This window comes from Octodon degus, unplaced genomic scaffold, assembly GCF_000260255.1.
Source record: "Octodon degus isolate 3935 unplaced genomic scaffold, OctDeg1.0 scaffold00010, whole genome shotgun sequence".
NCBI classification, from domain to species: Eukaryota; Metazoa; Chordata; class Mammalia; order Rodentia; family Octodontidae; genus Octodon; species Octodon degus.
Window position 1 is genome coordinate 6116322 of NW_004524586.1, and position 18080 is coordinate 6134401.

An 18080-nucleotide genomic window follows, 5' to 3' on the forward strand; every position below is an offset into this window, starting at 1 on the left:
CAATTAACCACTAGGAAGAATGTATACAATGTGTTAATTATTGAAACTGTCCTACCAGTTTGGTTTGAAACTGTCTCATTGCTATTTGTTTCTCAATAAATTTATGGAAAAAAAATTCAACTCATCTTTTTAAATTTGACTCATGAAAGCTTTCCTGGTTTCTTCTCTTCAGTCACTTATGAAACCTGTGCTAAATGTGTCCCTCAGGAGACCAGGATCCAGGATCTATGGGGCAGAGATGAGATAGTGAAAGAAGGGTGCTAGCAATACCATTCTTAGGGGCTGCTTCACCTGAAGGACACTCAGCTCTTTCAGGACAGCCGCCTCATCTCCATCTCAACATAGGACAGATGTCCAAGCTACCTTCCTGTCTCCTGGATCCTTCCATGCCAGTGGTTCTCAAATAGCTGCCACAAAAGAACCTTTCTTCTACACCTTTTCCGCTTACTTTATTATCCTTGTTAGGATCCCAACATGACTCCATAGAGCCCATGTAAGTGTTAAGAACTATTTTATACATTACCAGCATCTCCAGCCTCCTCACATCATGCTTATTATACTCCAGGCAGGATGTCCACAGGTTTTGGCAAGGATGTTTTCTGGCAAGTGAAATCCTTATCCCAAGATATTCTTTTCTTGCCTCTTCCCAAGTCAGATCTACTATTTCCTTCCCCTTGAAGGAAGTCTTCCTCTAAAGAACCTTATTCTACTTTCTGTGTTCAGCTTGTGGCCTATGATTTTGTTCTTCCTGGTGCTATCTGTACGGTATGACTTCTCTTGCCTTTTATGGCCCACATAGCATGTTGTGTACCCAACAGGTACTCAAAGAAGGTTTTTTTTTTTTTTTTTTTTTTTTAAATAATGATCTAATAACAAAACAGGTTTGAACTGTTCATGCACATGCTAGATATTGTGGGGACCTTCTTTCCTCCCTCCCTTCCATTTTTCTTCCTTCCTTCCCTATTTCCTGCTTCTTTCTCTTTGCTTGATTTGGTCAATAGACTATGAAAGTCAGTAGGTAGTGGTTGACTTGGTAGCACAATACATTGCTTTATCTACTCATCCCCTACTCACTAATGCAGATCCACTCATATAGCAAGCACAATACAGGCTCTTTTTTCAATGTGATCCTGGCTATGGCCATATAAGTCAACTGGAGTCTCCTCCTTAAAACTATACCTGTGTCTCCTGACTCTGTGCTCAAAAACTGAAATGATACATTCTAATTTTAAAAATACAATTTCTTCTAAGATTCTGTTTTCAACTACATAGTGTTAACTATTACATGTTTAAAGTTTTTAGTACTGTACTGTGTAAAATCTCAAGTGTATAAATCTAATGACATATGCTTCTAATGGTCTCACTAAAGGCAGTGAGACTGTACAACTCTCTTTTAAAAATAGAATTCAGGCAAATAAAGGCATTAAGTTATCCTAGTGGAATGGAAGATTTATTGTTTAAACTTTGAAAAGTCAGGAAATTCCAGAGTTGGATTCCAAGAGAGATATTTCTAGAAATTAACGTAGAAATACCTAATGTATATCAATGTTTGGTGCATTTTCTGCTTGGTACAATAATCCTATGGATTAAGTATGGGGATCACATTGCACAGACTTTGCAAAAAAGAGATCAATATTTAATGAATGATAGTTGAGTGAGTTTCAAAGGAGTGAAATAATTTTTACATGTTAAAAAAGCATTTGACATTACTAGCTAACAAACGCTATTATCTCTGTTACAAAAGAAGTGAAGAACAGGAAAATGAACTGACTTATGAGTCCAACATGTCCAGAGAAATCTTAACTTATTTCTTACTCCAAAGGTTGACTCCAATTTCAAAATTTCAGCATTTGTAAATTGTTGACCTAGTTCATGAGATTAAGAAACTGTGAGGAGAAGAAAGGCATTCAAAGGTAATTCCAAAACAAAGTTCCATAAAAATCTCACACAAAATAATTGCCAGGCAAGTTGAGGGTCTGAAGGCCTCGCCCAGCGATGGCACACTGTTGGAGCTTTTAATGACAGCAAACAGCTCGCTGTGGCACAGGTGCCCTTGGTTCGCCACCACTGGCCGAGCCTGAATCATTTCAGGCACTGGCAGCGCCAGATTTCTGTTCATAGCTGTAAGTCTCGCTTAGTCACTGTGCTCTCCACCTACTCGGGGATAGGAAGTCCTTGGAGTTCTATAAAATAATTCAGAGCAAAAGGATTCCCATATTCCTTTCTTTTCTTATTCCGTCTTATTCTAAATTTCAAAACAAAAAACCTTCCACGCGTAGTATCTCCTTTTCGCTGGGGTGAGATGTCATGGTGGATGATTCATATTTTCTCTGGAGATAGCACCTGCACGTTCCAGAGGTCAGCTTTACTCCTGTCTGTGAACACGTGGTTACATTTCAGTGTGCATCCTTCTGCTTTGACCACTTGCTCTAATTCTCTCTTTCCTGCACTGATTCACACATGCTCACACAGATTGGATGACGGGGTTGCGTCCTCCTTGTGAAGGTATTTTACAAACTCGCGTACCTGCCATTCACATTCTGCCAGTTGCATCCTCTCCCTTTCTTCACTTTCGTCTTTCTAGAGAGTGAACTCGCCTTCCATGACTAATGAAATCCGTAAGCAGTCTTCATGCTGATTCCACAGATTTTAATTTCCTAACATTTCCCTTTAGGCCCTTCCTAACATCCTCTTTTTAAAATGAAAATCCCTTCTCGGAGTTAGAGGTTTTACATGCCTCCTGTGGGAACTCCTCTGACAAGGCTCATATGCTTCAGGTGGTACATGCTCAGGCAAGAGCTGCATAGACAGTAAAGCAGAGGGCTCTGAGAACATTTCTATATAAAGGACCAGCGATATGCTGAGCACCTGCGGGGAGTGGTACACGAGGCAAGGATGAACGGATTAAGAGAGCTCTGAGATTCTTAGTATGACATTCTAGGGAAAAACAAGTAGAATGTAGCGTGGTACTATATAGGAGATAGCTGAAGAGGCACTAGCTCTGAGGCAACAGATGTGCGTAACCTTGGGCCAGTTACTTACCCTTATGTTCCTCAACGGTAAAAAAAGATGCTATCTCTGAAGGGTCACTGGGAGAATTCACTAGTGCAGTGGTGTATATTATGCATTCAATAAGTGGCATTTTATTATTAGTTGTTACTATTATTTTAAAAATGTAATAGCAGCACTTACTGTTAAGACCCTTGAGTCAGCTATATGAACTCTAGAAAGAATTTCTTTTTCTTTCTTTTATTTTGAGTCTGATATGTGTAACCACCTATTTCCCCTTGTGGGGGCGTGCTGGTCCTGAAAGTACCGCAATCCCGGGTCAGTTCATGGAGTGGTCAGAGCAAGCTCCTATTGTATCTCCCTTCTCCAAAAATCCATTTAATATGTTGTACTCAGATGGAGGATATATCAGATGTGAAACCGAACAAATGCTACGTTTGATTTCAGCTAAAGGCTAGGAGGTAATCTGGAATCATTTCTATTGTAGAAAATCTTGCAGAGATGCTTTTAGTGCACATGAGGTAGAAAGTGCTCCAGTTTATTGGTGAGCCTGAGACCAGCCTTTAGTGCCTTCTATCAAAAGAGCCTATTTTTACTATGAGGCAACTGAAGGAGTCTTTGCAGAACCCACTCTGGAGAGAGTTAAAGAAGATGGGTTTGCTCTTCTCAGTTCTACGACCATAGATAAAACAGTGAGAATATTTCTGTTTGACTCTTGGTCTTGGAATATATAGTGGAAACCACATAGAGTGGAATCTATCTTCTCAGCTTTTTTCACAAGGGCCAGGGGTCACAAAGGTTATGGCTTAAATCTAAAAATGTCCTTGCTAATATGAAGGTGAGTCTCAGAATACATAGTTGTGTCGTGGAGGAGCTGAAGTGAAAAGCCACCAGCATCACTGGGCAACCCTTGGAGACAGCCTCCAATCTAATTAGCTCTGATAAAGCATACCTAAAAAGATTTTTTTTCTTTTTCCAGCTTTATTGAGATTTTAGAACACTTTGATTGCCCTAAAAAGAAACTCAGCTCCTCAGCCATTATTCTCTGAGTTTCCCCACAACTTGCAGGTCTAGGCAATCACTAATCTACTTTCTGTGTCTGCACATTCACTTATTCTGACACTCCATGTAAATGGAATTATACACTACATGGTCCTTGGTGCTGTCTTCTTTTACTTAATACTACTATAATTCTTGTTCTCCTGCTTTTAAAGAGAATAAAAAATAATAAAAAACGGGGCCAGGGAGATAGCTCAGTAGAGTAAGCACCTGCCTGGCAAGTGCAGGGTCCTGAGCTTCAATCCCCAGTACCGCAAAACTAAAAAAAAATTTAAAAAAATAATAAAAAACATTAGAAATGTTTTCAGAATTTCAGAAAATTTTTTCAGAATTTCAGAAAACAAGATGGTAGGAATTCAACAGTGGTTGTTATTTTGTACATTGTTGTCTTCAAAGTAGTTGTGCAGATTACCAGATATAAGGATGCAAAGTCTGTCGTAATAAAATTGGTAAGCATTAACGACTTCCTTTGATAAACAAATAGAAATCAGTAGTACATTTATCCTACCTATCCTGGTATGTACATAGATATTTTCCTTCCTTCTTTTTTTCTTTTCCTCATGCAAGTTTTTCCTTTCCTTTGAACAATTTCTTTTACTTTCACAGTATCTATTGTACCTTCCAGATTTTATTTACTCCTTCAGGTTCTTACACTCCAGAGACCGTACAATGTTTACACATGTGGGTCTGATTTATTTTACTTATGGGCATAGTCTCTAGTTGCATCCATTTACCTATAAAAGCCTAAAGTTTAACTTTCTTTATAGCTGAGCAATACTCCATTGTATAAAAACACCACATCTTTTTTTATCCATTCCTCAGCTGGTGGGCGTTTGGTTTGTTTCCAAGATTTAGCTTTGACAAATTGTGCTGCTATAAACATAGGTGCCCATATCACTGTGGTATGTTGTTTTCAATTCTTCTGGAAAAATACCCAGAACAAGAATAGCTGGGTTGAATGGGATTTGAACCCACAAAACTCTAGTTTTTTGTGGAATCTCCACACTGATTTCTTAAAGACTGAGGTGTCCTAACTATTTGTCACAAAGGGAACTGTTAACCACAGCAATGTGTAGCCCTACTGTGAATTAATGCAGCACTTAAAAAAAATGAGGTGGCTCTCTATACGTTAAGATCTCCAAAATGTGCATATGAATATGAAATCGGGAAGAATATATATCCAAATAACGTGCAGGTGAGAGAGCCATAAGACTAGGAATAGAAGATACACACCCTATTAGTTAGAAGATATTGGTTTTTCAAGAATCATTATTCACATATCACTTTTATAACTGAAGATTAATTAAAAGGAAAAGACTCTGTGCAAGGAGGAAAGCGAGAGATTTCCTTGAGAAGCCCCAGAAGGAAGTAGCTCTAGGTACCCTGACACTGCAAAAGAGCTTGGAGCCATTCTGATACCAGAGTTAACTCCTTCTGTCCACTTCACTCAAAAATCGTTTGGGCAGGATTCAGGCCTGCAGCAAACCCCTTAAGGAAGGATGAGCCCTCTGTGCACTGGAGTCAGAAATAAGTACTACCTCATCGTAGGAGTTAGCCTGAGTTTTCTATTAAATTAACACTTAACAGTTTACCTCCAGCGCCACTCAGGCAGCGTGACTCGGGAATGTGTCATTTCATCTCGCTGATTCTTATTTGCACGAGATAACCTTGTACATCTGTTTGTTTTATATCAACTATATTTTGTATGCTTTTTAGTTTAGAACATTGTATTTGTCTTTGATGTTTGTTTCCAGTGAAATCTGATAATGAGTTAATATTCTTTTCTTTCACTAATTTTTGTATTTGTGAAAAATAACTTATAATTTTGTGCTGCAATCTATAAAAACTCTTGCTTTTTGTATTTTAGTACAGGGTCTGCAGGGTCTCACCACGTAGACTGACTCGTGGTGATACGCCTGTGTTCAGCCTCCCAAGAGCTGGGATTATAGGCATGTGCACCACGCCTGGCCACTGCATCTGCCTACGCAGGTGCTTTAATCCACTGAACTATTTTGCCAGCCCTATATAAACTCTTACCATGAGTACATTAGATACAATTTTTATACTTCTCCAGAACTCAGTGATATTCTTTTTACAATACAAAGTGGGCACATTTGAGACACTGAGACTGAACAGGAAGTATGAAAATACTTGTTAAAGAAAACAACCGAAAAAGGGAAAAATGTTAGCATATGTTAGCATATCATTAAGATCTAAGCATAACTGGAGAGGTCTGTGTTATGAAGTGGAAAGACAAAAAGCCAACTCTTTAGTGTCAACTATTAATAACAGAAATGATAGAACTTGAAAGAAGAAACAATACTAAAAAATGCCAATCATGGGTCATGATTATAATAACTCTATGAGTGGTGCTGACAGAGTTGCCCAGCATCTAAGTAATCAAAAAGCAAGGAAAAAATATTATTATTTATGCACCTTCTGGACCAAACCATATGGAACATTTGTTATTTATTTAAGACGAGGGGTTTCAAGAAGTCATTTACAATTTAAATCGAACGGTTAAAGGGAAATGGGAAGGACTATTGGGAGCTATCACCAGTGACACACTGTTAAGATCCAGGGAAGACAAGAAGGGCAAGAGCTCACTACCCCGGGACGGGATGGAAGTTCAGTTTCTAGATCCTCTGGAACCAATCTCGCCTCAGCAGTCTCCATAAAGATGAGCAGAGCCATTCTTAAAATGAAGAGCAGGGGCCTTTGCCTACCTTCCTTTTAACCTTCACTCTCTTCTGGGATAGCAGAGAAAAAAGGTGGGCAGACTCATTCGGCTGCAGCCAGTCATTTCGGGAGAGAAACTAAGCCAACAGGCTGAGCAACCTTTGAAGGAAGACTTTGGATAAGATTCTGGGTGTATGCAATTAATTAGGGGATGATTTGGAAGAGTTTATTCTTAGTAGTCTCTGATGTTGCTTAAGATCTAAGTATAACTGAACTTGTTCTGTAATAACTTCTATTTTTAAACATCATTTATTTGTTTGTTTATTTATTTATTTGGTTCAGGGTCTTGCTAAGCAGCTCAGACTCATAGTGATCCTCTTGTCTCAGCCTCCCCAGCACTGGGATTACAGGCATATGCCACCATTCCCAGTTTTGGTGACTGGCTCAGGGAACCTGGGGCTGGCACAGCATGCAGTACCAAGGATTGAACTCAGGTCCTTGTGCTTGCCAGGCAGGCACTTATGCCACCAAGCTATCTCCCCATCCCTCTGTAACAATTTTAGAAAGCATGTCTGCTAACTACTTACTTAGGGATACAATACAAGTTTTTTCTGAATGCTCATTTTCTGCAGAGCACCACCCTGCTCTTGTGGTAAATGGTGGATCTTAGATAGAAGAAAGCCACACTGGAGTGTTACAAAAAGAAAGATAAATAAAAATTCACTGGTCCTAACAGATGCCCAAATAAGTAAAGTCACTTGTCTGAAGTCAAATAGTGAATCTATAGTAGCAACAACCATAAGGATAAAAAAGGTTAATATTTGCTAAATGCTTACTATATGTCCAGCACTATACCAAGTACTACATATTGATTATTTCAATTAATCCTCAAAATAGCATTATATTGTAGATGCTGTTATTATTTCTATTTTATGGATAAAGTAATACAAGCTGAGAGAAAAGTAAATTGCTTACAGTCAGACTGTTAGTGCAAGGCTGAAAGTAGACCTTGTAGCCTCTGCTTCCAGGCTAACATTTCTCTAATAAAACATAATATTACATAATACCTGCCTTTCTTTCCCTAGGCCCTCCATGAGCACTGAACTCTTTAATTTATCATAGCTTCTGATTTGAGAACAGACTGCTTCGTCTTTTCTTGTCATTCGTCTGATAAAGCTGAGGAGTCATATTTGTAAATAACTACCTTTCAGAATTTCACCCAATTAGGATTTTCTTATGGTGGCACATAGTTCAGGTGTTTATTATTGGTAGTTAGATAAAAATTAAAACTGATTATGTTTTCAGGAGGAATGAGGTCCCTGCTTAATACCTTACTGGAACAAATATATAAGAAGAAAAAATAATCAACTTATGATACCACAGATAAAAGCTAGAGTAGGTTAAAACAATCAAGTGTCATGGAAGAGCACAAATCACCAGGGAAACAATAAAAATTCTGCCATATGAGGAAAAGGATTACATTTACCATAGGGAGAAGTGGAGGCTGGTGGGAGGGGGAGGGCCAAGTCTTCCAAAGCCCCTCAGCCACAGAGTGAAGTCAACTAAAGACCACAGAAATATAAAAAGCAACTCAATTTGGTTTAATATATACTTTTTTTGAGAAACAGAAAATGTTGGGTTCATCTGCTTTTTCAATTACTAACAGGAAACATGAAACTATTCAATAAATGAATGCACCAAAAACTGTAATAAAATTACTTCAGGCCCGTGTTACAATCAGTGAAAGGGGAAAAGGAGAAGTGGAGAGGGAGGGAGGGCAGGAGAGAGGAAGAGGCAGCATGCAGGCTCCCACGTACCTCACCCATCTGTCACTGTCAGAGCCTCCTGCTTTGCTGCCTCTTTGCAGCCTGAACTTCTCCAGCACCCTTCGCCTCCGCTCCTCCCCTCCCCCCACGCCTCTCCCCAGCCACCTACCCCCACTGCTCCTTCAAACCTGGGAAGATCAGCAACACTTTCTTGAGTCCTAGCTCTTATTCTCATACCTTTCTACTTATTTTTCAATTTCTTATCAGCTCTTCCTTCTTTATTTTTTTCATTCATTTGCCAAAATAATAAATTTGTGTGGCTAAAAAAATACAAGGCTTATAATGAAGAATGCTGTCTCCCCTCCCAAATATGTTACTCTTTCTTGGTTACTACATTTAGAAATTATTCCTGATTTTCTGATAGGAGAAATGAGGATTTACCTCTTAACAGTGTTCATCATCTGTTCCCTCTTTTTTTCTCTCAATGTGATAAAATTGTACTCTTACTTTCTCTTGTCTTCATTTCTGCAGCCCAAAAATCAACACAGTGCTACTTTTTTTCATCAGCAACCATACACAATTAGCTACAATAATTTTCTGAGAACAGAAGAATCAGCAAGCAAAACAGTTTACCAATTTCTATCATGTCTCCATCGTCACTGACATTAGCTTGCTATTGCAGGAAGCTCTGGCTCAAGAAGACACCATCTGGGATTTTATTATGTTAGAAACTTCTGGAAACTCCACTTAGGCACACATCAGACTGCTCAGGTTTTCAACAGACAGCCTTAGCTGTTGATTATCTAAGGCTCTTTGAAAACTTTACCTCAAAATTCTAACTTTTCTGTGCCCTGAACTATTATATCATGATATTTAATCAATCCTAAGCCCGTCCCCACATTAAATGATTCACTTTATAGCACACTTGAAAATGACTCAAAAGTAGTTTGTGTTTGTCCTTGTCCTTTCAATGTGTTGCTAAAATTCTGTAAAGTTATCCTTTTCCTTTTGACAATAGTAAGCAATAAATTTGGTTTGGCCTTATGAGGACGTTCGTGTGAGGTAGGCGTAGTGACGCACACCTGTAATCCCAGACCTCTTGGAGTCTGAGGCAGGAAGATCAAACATTTGACCTCTATTTGAGTAATTTAGTAATTTAGTGAGACCTTGTCTGAAAATAAGAAATAAAAAAGGGATGGGAATATAGCTGAGTGTGAAGGCCGCGGCTATGGTGGGGGTGGAGAGGAGAGGCTAATGTGATGGCGATTTTGAGGTGTCACTGGACAGTTGTGGTCGTTCAGCTGGGAACCTTGGAAACCTCTGTACCATGACTACCTGAGAAATAGTGCTCTCTGAGCTCTTAACCCCCTGCTGGGGCCTGGTGGACCTTGACTTTAAAATTTAAGCTCTAAATTGGGCCTGGCTCTGATTTCCTTATTCTTCTGTTTCTTTAAGGCCTCAGAATGCTAAATTTCTTTTTGTATCACAGGATTATGAAACTCTTTTTAGGAATCTTTGGAGTGTCTGTTTATTGAAAAAACTTTTATCCTTGGTGATTATTTGCCTTATTATTTAAAATTAGTTCTTGTTTCAATCTGTCTTTGCCATTTCTTGTAACAAACACAGAAAGTTCAAAGGGGAGGATACAGGCCTAAGTTAGTTCCTCAGTTGGTGCTGAAGACTAAGACTTTCTAGAGGTTTCTTTCTGATCAACATTCTTTGGACAAACTATAGTCAAGGTCGGTTTTCAAAACCCGATAAGAACTTTCCTCACGCTTGCTGTTTTGTCTGCAAGACACCGACTCAGGAAGAGATCTCGCTGCCACACCTTCTGTCCCACGGGAACTGCAAGGCATCAAGTTTACCACTGGAGAAGGTCCAGCACCTGGGTGGGAGCCCCAGTCACAAGCTCCGACGCGATACCCAAGACCTACTATTTCCGTGCTCTCACGATTTGTCAATCTAAATCTAATGACTTGACCTCTCTGGCCCCTTCTGTTTCATTCATGTACTTTTACAAACTTCAAACGCATGACCCTACTTTCTGAATGGCATGAATGCACCAAGGATAATTTAGAACAACAGAATTATTTCTTTTGAGAACCACCTTACAGTGAAAAACAGTAATATCAAATAACCTGCAGTTTTTATTGGTAAAAGAAAAAGGAACTTCAGATTCCAAAATTGTTTTTTTAAGTGATTGGCCAAGGCAAAGGAAAAAACATGAAACACTTGAAGCTGTCCTTCACCCAGACAGTGCCCCCCTCAACCTCAACTTGAAACCTTTGGCCTCTGAGTTCTATGCATCTTTCTCCTAACCTATACTCTTCTACTTTTCCCTATTCTATTTACTTTCAGACCCATTCTCTTCTCCTAGTTGGAACTCTGAGAACTCAGTTACCTCCAAAAGCTAAACTACTTTCAGAAAAGGAAAACAAAAACAAAAGCAAAAAATAAATTAAAAAAAAAAAAAAAGAAAACTCAAACCCCTGGCTTTTAATTTTTGATCTTATTCAGAGCTAAGAGCCATTGAAAAGATTTTCCAAACCTAAACCAGATGTCATGAAATTTGTAGATGAATTTGAAGTAGTTTTAATTCTGTAGAATGTGTGGGTCCCAAAGTGTGTATGTTACTGAGAATCTCACACACAGAAAAAATGGATGGAGAAGGCAGAATGTAAAGATGTTAAGGGTGGTGGAAACACCTCACAATTGTGTCAGAAGCTCTGAGTCTGTCTTATGACAAAAGGATGAGCCCACTGGATGCTTCATCTTTAAGGATAAAGACCTTAGTGCTTTTTGCCAGTGTTCAGCACTAGATCCTGACACAGAGATGACTCCACTTCTCTCCTTACTTTTGTGAATGGTCTTAAAATAGAAATAGGAGTCTTATGAATAGAAAAGTGAAATCTGGAAAGAGGATAGGGTCCTTTCCCTTTTGTAAGACCTCCAACATCTCATTAGGTATTTTTTAAAAGTCTTAGAACAAAAACAATAAAAATCACAGCTTTCTGTCACTGTGGTTAGCAGTCTGCAGAACTTTGCCTGACTACTGACACTCGACTCCAGTTACAAGAGGAGGTCATTCATTCTTTCATTTTTCCCTCTCACCTCCCACTTTCTGCTTGCCAGCTCAGATTTATTTTTACATCTTTCCAATATGTATGATCTAGTCTCTAATTTTGTCTATCTTCCATTCATAGTCAATAAGTATATTCTGCAAGTTGAAGACTAACCATGGAAAGTCCTAGCAACTTTTCAGCTTTCTTGTATTTGAAACAGGACTTTCTTTTTTTGGTTTGCACCTTTTCCTTCCATGTCACAGTTTCTAAAAGATGTTTCTGTATAATGTCTATCAAGTTTCCATGAGTGGTTACATCTTAATGTCATGAGTACAATACTCAAATCAGAAACGTGACTTTCGTGCAACGTATGTATAGTCTTACGCCATTTTATCACATGTGTATTTGTCCAGCCACCACAATCAAGATATGGAACTATTCCACCACAAAGATCTCCCTCATGCTATCTATTAGTGGTCACACCTGCCTTCCCAACTGTCCACCTTCCCTAATTTCTGGCATTCAAGAGTTTGCTCTTCATCTCTATAAGTTCATTTCAACATTATTATCTAAATGGAATCATATATTTTCTGGCCTCCTGATATTGGTTTCACCATTCACTGTTCTGCCCTTAAGATATGTATTTTGAAAGTATCCCCTCCAAAGTTCAGGTGTTGCTGATGTGAGACTATGGAAAACATGAAGAGGTGATTCAGAGAGGGGAGCATCTTAGGGCCAGGGACATAGCTCAGTGGACTAAGCACCTGCTTAGGCAAGCACAGGGACTGGGGTTTGATCCCCTGCACCACATGCTGCACCAGCCCTGAACTCCAGGGCGTGTTTAGCATGCCCATAATCCCAGTGCTGGAGAGGCTGAGAACAGGAGGATCACTACCAGTCCAAGCTGCATAGTGCAATCCTGTACCAAATAAAAATAAATAAGTAAATAAATTAATAAATGAATGGAGAACATCTTCCTTATGAGTGGAATTAAAGCCCTTAGAGAAGAATCTTCATACAGCAGTTGGTTCACTTGCCCTTCTGTCTTCTACCTTGTGAGAACTGTGTTTCTTCCCTCTGGAAAACACAGGCCTATCCAGACAACAGACCCTGCCAGTGCCTTGATCTTGGACACTCTGGGCTTCAGAACTATGATACATCAATTTCTATTCTCTATAAATTATCATCATTTTGGTTTTCTTTATAGCAGCACAAAGTAAACTAAACCCAGAGTTCCCCAAGTTGTATATACTCTTTCCTTTCTATGGTTGAATACTATTCGATGGTATGGATGTGTTGTAGTTTAACCATTTACCTACTGGGAGACATTCTGGTAGTCAACAGCTTTTGCTATTACTAATAGAGCTTGTACAAATGATAGTATATTGCTTTCATGTGGGTATAGATTTTGATTTCTCTATGACAAATACCTGGGATATGATTGCTAGGTTGCATAATATTAGTTTTATGAAACTGTCAATTTTTTTTTTCCAGAGTGGCCATACTGTCCTATAATTCCATCAGCCCTTTATGAGAGACTGAGTTTTGTGCATTCTTATCAAAGGTTTAAAGTGTTTGAAGCTATCAGTCACCAAAGGTGGAAACTCTTGTGCATGGTTGTCATTATCCCCCAATCAAAGAAATACCAATTTTTAATAAATACTAGTTTTTAATTTTTTTTAATCTCCTGCAACTTATACTTGTTAGTCCCTTCTACTAGGTTGATAATCAAGAAATAGAGAATGACAAGCAACTTTGTGGTTATACTGAAGCCAAGTTGGTAATGGAGTGACATGTCCTGCTGGGTAGACTCAGGAAGTAGGGGGTAGGGAGAGCATCCAATTCCAATCCTAGGCTGACAGTCTGACAGGAAGGGCTACCTTAAATCATTTCAATGGATTCTACTTATTGCTCTTAGATTCTTAGCCATGGTGAAAGCATTATAATCTCAGGAGGGGGCAGACTCACTAGACTAGGGGATTTTTTTTCTCCTCACGTTAGATGTGAACAGGGAAGATATGAAGAAAGGAATTTTTCTTAAAAAGGTTTTTGGATGATATTTCATGTAAGAGCACATCCTATGTAAATTCACCCAACACAACAGAAGCAGAACATTAGTCATTATAGACCCATACTGTAAGCTTTTTAGTATACCAGATCATATAGATTTATGTTAAGTATATTAGGTCAATTTAGAATATAAAATGCTAATAAAATAATTACTCAGAGACTGGGCACTAGAATCATCTGGAGGCATTTTTTGGCTCCTGTCTGACAGTTGATATTGGCTGGGACGTGACTGGGGCTATTCATAGGAGCCCTTACATATGGCATCCCCTTATGGTCTCCTTGTATAGGTTAATATGGGCTTCTACAATATGGGAGTTGGGCCACAGGGGTGGGTGTCCTGAAAATCCAGGCAACAATGGTCAGCATTTGATAATGTAGTCTTGGAAAATACACAGCACTTCTTCCACTGACCATCAGTGTGGGCTGCTTCAGCAGCCTGCCTAGATTTAAGGGGTTAAGGGTAGCTAGGGACAGGGCCTGAATTCTGTAGGAGAAGGGGTTAAGCTTATAGTGTAAGAAGATGGTAAGGGATGGAAGATATTACTATGGTTTGTAACTGCCAATTCTGAGATGTCACCTTAATTGGGTCAATAAATGCGCAGCTGATTAAGGAAGCACAGTTTTGGGGTGTGTCTGTGTAGGTCAGGAAGGCATGGCATGGCTATAGTGTACGGTCCCGGGCTCTCTCTAGCATTCATCCCTCTTTCTCCTTCCTAGCCACTATGAACTGAGAAGTTCTGCTCTTCCAGGCCCTTCTGCTATGCTTCTGCTTTAAAACTAGAATCCCCTAAAACTGTAAATCAAATTAAAACTCTTCTTCTTTTAGTTGCATGTTTTAGGTACCATGTCTCAGGAGCAGGAAAGCTGACTTATATATGGTCCTGTGGAACACAGTACGAGCAAGCATCATACATCTAGGACTGGGGGGGAGTAGCTGCTTATTGATCTAAGTTGGGGTGACTGTAGCTGTATTTCTAACAAGTAGATCTCTGTCCCTCAACTCTCTCATTTTCTGTGGCTCGGAATTTCCAGGGTTGAGAGAGAAGGCCAAGAATAGTCTTCCGATGCTTCCTCCTATGTGCTGAGCCAGCCTCTCACCCTGATCAACTTTTTGAGGAAAAAAAGCATTGTGGAGGCTACTGACTTTCCTAACATTGTTCTTGAGGGCCTAATAAGCCAGAGTCAGCAGGCTTCATGTGTAAGTTGTGGCCCATTAGAATTGATAAGACTCCTTAAAGCTTCAAGATGGAGGTGGGGAAAATTATACAATAGTTATTTAAAAATCCTATATATAGAACTGATCAGGTAAGAGATTTTTCAGAGTCTAAATTCATTCAGATCTTATTTGAGTCTGACAAACTGTTCTACAGAATTTGGTTAATGACTAATATGAGGTAGTCAATAAGACACTAAATACAATGACAGTTTTCAAATTACTTCAATTTAAAATTGAGAAAAACAGCAGAAACAGGCAAAGTAATCTTGTGCTCTGGCTATACAATGTTTTCTGTCTGCCCTACCATACATAGCACTTCCTGGAGAACTCCTTCCTGCCGCTAACACCCCAGCACAGATATCAGTCCCAGGTAGTGTTTTTCTTCACCCATATAGAGCCTTGATGTTTTGGAAGCTCGCTATCATTTTTACATGACAGCACTAGTCACACCGAAGTAGAACAAGCTTTTCTGTGCCTGTCCTTGCCACAAGAGATCTGTGAAGTCAAAAATAACTTATTGATATTTGTAATTCCCCACTTTGTACACAAGTTATGTACAGTGCCTAGAATATAAGAAAAATTGAATAAAATAAGAATGAAATATGGAAGGAAAAAAGGCAAAAAACAAAAAACAAAACAAAACAAAATACAGGCAGGCAGGCCAGCAGGCAGGCAAGACAATGGTTCAAGGATGAATAGATAGGTTTCTGGGATATTTTAGTTCTCCAAACAAACTAGATCTCGAATGTACAAGATGGGATAAACATATGACAAATGATTGAATTTAAAAAACTATTACATTATAAGATACATTTCCATTATTCTCTCTTAAACTACCAACAATATTCTCCTCACTTGGAACATACTTATTCTATTGCTCTTAGAAATGTGTCTCTTACTGTAATAACCGTTCAAAAACATTTTTAATATTTGCCATATATTTTGATGACCTCTTGTAGGAACAACTTATAGAAGTTTTTAGAATTCTTAATGATTCACAATATAGGGACAACTGGTCTTTCTTTTTTTCTGTGTTTCTCCTAAATTTCATTTCTGTTGAGAGTTTAAATCACACAGTTGTCACAAGCCGCCATTTCAAATGTTTTTATAGAATGGTATTGCTACAATTATTTGTTTTTTATTGTTCCTGCTAAGGGACTGTTTACATTTTATATTAAGATGTCTTCAACATTTAAAAATAAAGTTCGTGACCAAGGAATTGTGGGATGTGTCTGTGATTCTAGGTAACCTGGGAGGTTAAGGTAAGAGGATTGGTTGAGTTCAGGAATTTGAGACCAACTTGGATAACACAGCACAACTGTATCTCATTCTCATTACAAAAATGAAAAAGAAAATTGTGCTGGGTGTTCCAAAAGTTCAATATCTGACTATAAGTAGTTTGTAAATGTTAGTCTTCCTAGAGAACAAAAGCACATTTTGCCTTGAAAAATTGACTTTAACCTACTACAACTTAGGGTGAATATTAGAACCTCAGTGAGCTCAGAAATTTAAAAAAACAAAAACCTTTTAATTTCAGAGCTAGGATCATAAAACTGGCTAACATAAAAATTTAGATTCAAATAATACACCCTATTATTTTTAAAGTGTTTGAGAGCCAGTAACTATAGTTACTAGACTACATAAGTAATTGGTCACTTTGGATATAGTAAATCTACACAGATTTAGGCAAAAGCTTAACATCAGTGATGTCTCCCACAAATGGTGGTGGGAGCAGTGCACCCTGGGTACAGGGTTTGGGGGGCAGGAACAGTGTGTATTGAGATTTCCAAGTAATAACAAAACAGTAAAATTCAGTCTGTTTTCTATTATCACCACGTGCCAACAACTCTAAATATTACTAGTGATAAAATACCCCTCCCTGAAAAAGTCTTTTGTTGGTCTAATTTCTAAACAACCCCCATGGTTACTGTTGAGTTTTAATAATATATGTGTAAGCTTCAAATTAGCACATTTTACTAATTTCTCTTCAGTAAGCACTGTATTCTACAAGGACGTTAATTCTGAGAACTCCCAATTATTGAGCTGTCCCTTGCACACATGTTTCTTGTGAGAATAAGTCAGAAACAGCATGAGCTGTTGGCACAGCACAAACTGTCTTCTAGCCAGGACTTCACAACTTCACATCTCCAGCCCATATGAAACTATACATTTGTACATGTAAACACAGGGGTCTGAATAAACAACGACCGCATGGTTATCTCGGAGAAAACAGAGCCGCACTTATTGCAGGCCTAGGACTAACTCCTTCATCTTCTGTAATCACCTGAAGAGCCTATGTTGAACGTATGATCCGTAGAATGGAATACAGCTGTGAGATATGCTATATCTGTTGGAGAAATGCAACGTTTTATTTATACTAAAATATGTTACTGAATTGGAATAATATACTTAAATAGAAGTATCCTTAAAATAGAAATGTATTTGTGCTGTTAGATTCTCAACTGTTTTAATACTGTAAGAGCAATCAAGAAAATGTTGTTATTGGTCATCACTACAAATAGATTTTCCATACTGAGGAAAGGGTAGTAAAGAATGGTTCCCTCTGAGCACCCAGTGCAGCAGACATGACTAAGTGTGAGTGGGCTGTTCCGGAGGGCAGACAGGGGGCAGCTGGAGCAGGGGAGGTGGCCCCCGAGCCTCAGCTCCCTGTGCCTCCCCTCTCAGTCCCCACCGCCTCCATGCACCCAGTATTTCATGTCTGAAATTGTGCTCTCAGCAGCCAACTAATGAGTTGTTTCACAGCATGACCTTCACTAACAAGTATTTCTATTTTGTAGGTGGAGACTTTAAAAAGAAAACCAACCATACACAGCTTTATTGAGAGTGGATGCATCACACAGTTCACTCATTTAAGACATGAGTCAGGGGTTTTTAATATGTTCAAAAAATTGTTCAACCAAAATCACCAAAATCAATTTTAGAAAATTTTAACACGCAAGAAAGAAACTTTGCAATGTACTCAAGGACCACTCATATTGTAGCGTGTGTCAGCGATTTGTTCCTTTCCTTGCCATATAATATTCCATGGCATGGACAGACTACGTCTTATTCATCTGTTCATCAATTGATAGACTCCCAGCTTGTTTCTACCATTCACCAATCTTGAAAGCAGCGGTCCCCCACTTATCACTGAGGTTATGTTCCAGACACCCCTGCGATAAGTGAAAAATCAGTGAAATAGTGATGTTATGTTTATTT

The 18080-nt window shown here is 38.8% G+C and overlaps 1 protein-coding gene and 1 non-coding gene across 2 annotated transcripts in view; both read right to left on the reverse strand.

The window, feature by feature from the left end:
• Positions 1-18080, reverse strand: part of Hpse2 (heparanase 2 (inactive)) — a 905948-nt gene that overhangs the window by 110236 nt on the left and 777632 nt on the right. The gene's annotated exons all lie outside the window — the stretch shown is intronic.
• Positions 3291-3475, reverse strand: LOC111815030. Its single transcript, XR_002819847.1, has one exon. It is a non-coding gene; the product is annotated as a U2 spliceosomal RNA (small nuclear RNA).